Here is a 5,540-nt window from a genome sequence, read left to right as displayed (position 1 = left end):
TGTCTCAGTCAGCAACTCGATTCACCCAAACGTAAGGTTTACTTGTTAGATGTTCTAGCACATTAAAATTTTTAATATCACTTCACTCAAACTATTGATATGACATTATATTTTACTCGTTATGTCGTCTAGCGCGTTATGATCACTGGTTTATATATATACAACAATCAACAAATAAAATAAACGCCCTTACATATTAAGCATTATTTCATAATAAAATAAATGAAAACCGTTATAACCTATAACCAATGCAGGTTTATCCTAATTTCCTAATAATATAAAATACACTTAGATTATGGAACTTGTATACCAAATGTATACAGATGGTAAAAAATAATGCAAGCAGCATAAATAATGCACCAGTTCAGTAAAAGAAACGTGTTTTTGTGTCATCTTGAGAACATGTTCGCGAAGAATATGGCTGACAGGGAATACATATGATAGCTGGGTTGCAGGAAAATATCAAACGCTAAGAATCAATAGAGGAAAAAGAAGTCTCTTAGAACTTTTATGCTTACCTGAATACATCAGGGGCAAGGACAGGATTAGATTAGACGAAATGTAAGTTATCATCTCCTCAAGTGATGAAAAGCTTCACAACAGAAAATATTTTATTATTTATGCGAGACAAAATTATACCTGAACCTGGCCTGTTATAAATTTCCCATGTCACACTCAAACAGTGCAAAGATGTGTTAAATTTGTGACAAAGTCCGTCGGAAAAGTATGCGGACGAGATAAAAGACACAGCTATATTAGAAAACGATTGTCATCTTTGATGCCCAAATTTTACCAGAAATCCAATTTCAAGATACTGTCCTTAATTGATAGTGGTGAAACAACATAACTTATCATGCTTAGAATAGTTGTAGTGTTGTTAGAGTGCATGGAACTCAAACTGTAGCCCACCTCCACGTAGTGAGATTTGGGTTATTTTAGCACAAATAATGTTGTGAAATGTGTGAAAAACTGCAAGTTAATTATTTCATATTAAATTTGAATATATAAAATCACTCTAGAGCAAATGAGTAAAAAGTAATAATTTGTGTGTTTTTTTTAATACAAGACTATTTCTATTTGAAATACTGTAAAAATTCTTTTTTTAAAAATCAAAATTCATTAATTTTAGACCATATACGCAAACTCTAAATGTACCGCTATAATTTTAAAATATTTCTACCATTAAGGCTCTTCCCTAAGCTCAATCCCACTTTTTAAAAATTTTAGTGAATAACTTAAAGACAATGAAGAATATCAAAAAAATGTAGAAAGTGAGCCAGAAGGTATCAAGAAAATGTTATTATATAAAGTAATATTTTTTCAAGACCCTCCATATAGTGTTAAATTTGTGTGTCCAACAATTGAGTTGAGTTGAGTTGATTTTGAGTTTAACGTCCCGTTCAGCAACGAGGCTATATGAGACGTGGACCTACTGATTAACGTGGAATCCGAACCACATGAGCTCCCGCCGGGAATCGAACCCGGGCCTCCCACGCCAAAGGCGCGTACGCTAACCGCTTAGCCACGGAGGAGCTCTGTCCAACAATTATGACATCATAAACTGCGCACCTAAATTTCTAGTCTACGAGTATATATATATATATATATATATATATATATATATATATATATATATATATATATATATATATATATAAAATGAAAGAGTTATTAGTTTATTTACAGCGTTTTGTAGGTACTACCTGATTCACTTTCTATATCTTTGATATTTTCATTGTCTTTAAGTTATTTTATAAGTAATTATAAGTAAGCTATAATTATAAGGGAATTATAGAACCATTAGTCTTATATGTCATACAGCTAAAATTCTGTTCCGAATGGAAGAACGGAAGAAGAAACGAAAAGATTGAGGAGGAACAGTTTGGATTCAGGAGAGGTAAGGGCACAAGAAATGCAATAAGGTTATTACGGGTGATCGGTGAAAGGTTTATAGAAAAGGGGAAAGAGGTGTATGTTGTATTTATTGATCTAGAAACGGCTTTCGACCGCGTGAATTGGGAATTGTTGGGATTTCTAAAGGAAATTGGGTTGCAATGGAAAGATCGAAGACTCATAAGAAATGTATATATTAAGAAACAAGTAAATGTTAGGATAGGGGAGGAACTGATAGAGGAAAGTGCAATTGGAAGAAGACATTATTTAATATCTATTGAGGAGAGATAGTGAAAAACAGTCTACATAATGAAGACGACATTTCGGTACGAGGTAGAATGATTAGATGTATAAGATTTGCAGATGATATCTGGGTAGTAATCTTAGTAATGACGTGTAGTGCGTACGTGAAAGCAAGTATAGGAACGGCGAAAAAAGGAGGAAGAAAAGTATGTTTTGTGTTATTTTGAATAAGAAGTTGAAAAAAAAACTTATAAAATGCTTCGTATGGAGTGTTTTACTGTATGGTGGGCGAAAACATGAGCATCACGTAAAAGTGATGAAAAACGACTGGAAGCCTTCGAAATGTGGGTGTAGAGAAGAAAGGAGAGAATTAGTAAGGTCGAAAAAACGAATGAGAGGATGTTTACAATGGTGAGGGAGAAAAGAACACTTTTAGATATTGAGAAGAGGAAGAGAAACTGGATGTGACATTGAGTAAGGAGGAATTGTATCATGATGGACGTCCTAGGGGGTATGGTGGTAGGAAAGAGAGGGGGAGAAAGACACTACAATTAATGGACAATATAAAAACAGAAAGATCATACGTGAAGACGAAGAGATTAGCGGAAGATCCTGAAACATGGAAGCTTCTCATCTGTGGCAAGCAAGTGACCAGCAAATAAGGGCAGAATACCCATGATGATGATTAAGTTATTCACTAGTTTTTTTTTAAGTAAAAATAAACTTAGTGAAGAACCTTAATAAGCAACTAAAGTTGATACGATTAGAAGTTGAAAAACTTAATCTTTAAAACTTGAATGTTAAGACAATAATGTTGGTGTTGGTCAGTTTTTTCGAACTTCAGACCCTTTTTCATACGAATGTTTCAATGTTGTGCCCTTTATTAGCATGCAAATACGCAACCTTTCCGTACTATTACAATCTGATATTCGAGAATTCACTTTTTTCAATCCACTCTTATGCTTAACTTCCTATAAGTTTGAAAGTGTAAGAAACGTATTAGAGCAAAATCCATTGTTCAAACCCGCGTCAGGTTTTGCAGCGTAATTTTAGTCTTTGTCTTCTTCCATATTTTGAAAAATGTAAAAGTACAATTTAAAAAAACACTGACTCTTGCGTACATGTTGGAAAATCATGACAAACATAAACGAATGAGATAGACAGTGGCGTACTTAAGGGGGGGGGGTCTGCCGAACTTAAGGCCCCCAAAACTTTATTTACTGTTTTAAAGTAATTGAAATATCTTGCAGAATTTTCACATTTCCAGGAATAAAGTTAGCTAACCCCCCCGATACAAAATCGTAAATACGCCACTGGAGATAGGAAATGATAAACTCATCTGTCATTTTGTGTATTCACATACTTTCGTTCCATATGGAAACGTACATTTTTCTTCTTTGTTCATTTCTGCTTCATTAGTAGACGTCACTCGAGTTGTAAATTGATTTCATGGGTGTTCTTTGGGAAAGAAACTTCCAAAGCTTTCCTCATTTAGCTTAAGAGAAGATATTCTTTCACATTTGCTTATAAGTTGTTGTAATTTCCCTCATTTACAAAAAAACAGAAAGAAAAGGAAGGACATAGAGAATGGAATGCTTGTGTGCAATACCACACTTGCGCAAAGTGAATGTAGTCCCATATCGTGGGAAAGAGGCGTGTGGAACATGCAATTGATGCCCTACTACAATGAGCGATAACGATATTTCTTTAAGAACGAATAATAATTTCAAAAACATATGCATTTTTTGCGTGTACTGATTCCTACAATGCTTATAGTAACTGCCTTGTCCAAGGCAAATAGAATGGGTAATCAATAAATGGAGAAAAGAAAATGAAAATATTGATGATTAAATTAAGTAAGTGATTATATCTATTGTGATAAATTAAGTTAGTTTCAAAATAAATTTTATCAATGTTTATGTCATTTGAGCAATTGAAATTTTGATCCTATTAAACAGTAATTCTTATTGATTTATTGAAAGAGTGCATAACATATTTTGTAGTGTTCGTGTTTTATGATAAAAATATCTTCACAAATTCTGTTTTAAACCTTGTAAACCAGTTGGAATATTCCTTACCCTTTCTTGTGCGTTTATTGTATATTAGTGACTTATTTAATATATCCGTCCGTATTTTGTATTTTGTACAATAAAAAAATATAATATTCTAGGTGTGTTTTTTCTATTTGGTACGCTAATTTAAAAGTTCGTTGGAGTCTGACTTATTATTAAATTTTTGTGGAAGAATAACATGCCAGTTAATGTTCTTTGGTTAAAGTTTATTATATATTTCAATTTTTTTCTTAACTGAATGGCAACTTTCAGTTCTAGAAAAAAAATGTTTTCGTGTATGTGAAATGTCTTAGAAATTTGGGCCAAAATTTTGTATTTTTTGAAAGTCGGTTCTTGATCTGGGTTCCATATTCAAGCTTAGAGCGAAGAAGTTTGATATAATTTGTGAAGAGTACTTGGTTTACTCATCTTTCTTTATATACAAACAAATGGATGCATGTGTGTATATGGGAGTTTTATTTTTATAGAGAGAGTTTGGCTACAGATATATAATTTGAAATACTTACCAACTACCTCTATAAAAATTGTTGCGGAAGCACCGCATGATTCTGAAACATGGATATTTGGATAGGACACGTACTAGTTCCCAAGTGAGGTATTGACCCGACTACGGTATGTTCCATAGTATTTGAGCTATGGACCTTTAAATTTCATTTTTTTTATTTTTTCAGCCTATAACTCCGAAATGACTATTTCTGCATCCAGGTTGGCCTTGATGACAGGAATGACCTCCCAAATGTTGTCGGTGTTGTTTTGAAACACCCTGTATAATAAATTATAATTTTAATATAACACCAGTACAGTTGCATGAAAACTCTCAAACAATTTCTTCTCCTTTTTAATTGAGATTGATTCGGGTGCATTTACTGCATTGGACAGGTAGCCAGCTAGTAAATCTTCAGCTCTATATTCTACCTAGATGTACAGGGTGGCACATATGTCACACATGGGTTGAAACAGTGTATAACGTTTGTGTTTGTAAATGCATGTAATTATTCTTGTCACAGAAAAGAAGTACATGTTTCGGAGATTTGAAAACACTATGTGTGCAAAATTATGTCCTTCAAATGTCCGCCATTAGCAGCCTCACAAAGGTTGGTTCTTTTCAGTACATTGTCCATAACTTTACGAAGAGTTGCTGGCTGTAACACACGGATCTCTGCCCTTATGTTGTTTTTAAGTTGCTCGATGGTTGTTGGTTTGTTGACATATACACGTTCTTTGAGATATTCCCAAAGGAAAAAATCTGGAGCAGTTAAGTCAGGTGCACATCGAAGTGCCGACGGGATGCTCTCTGGGTGAGTATGATTGATCTTTGATTTTCAAAATACA

This window comes from Thermobia domestica, chromosome 9 (assembly GCF_964235325.1).
Source record: "Thermobia domestica chromosome 9, izTheDome1.hap1.1, whole genome shotgun sequence".
Lineage (NCBI taxonomy): Eukaryota > Metazoa > Arthropoda > Insecta > Zygentoma > Lepismatidae > Thermobia > Thermobia domestica.
This window is presented reverse-complemented; position numbering follows the sequence as displayed.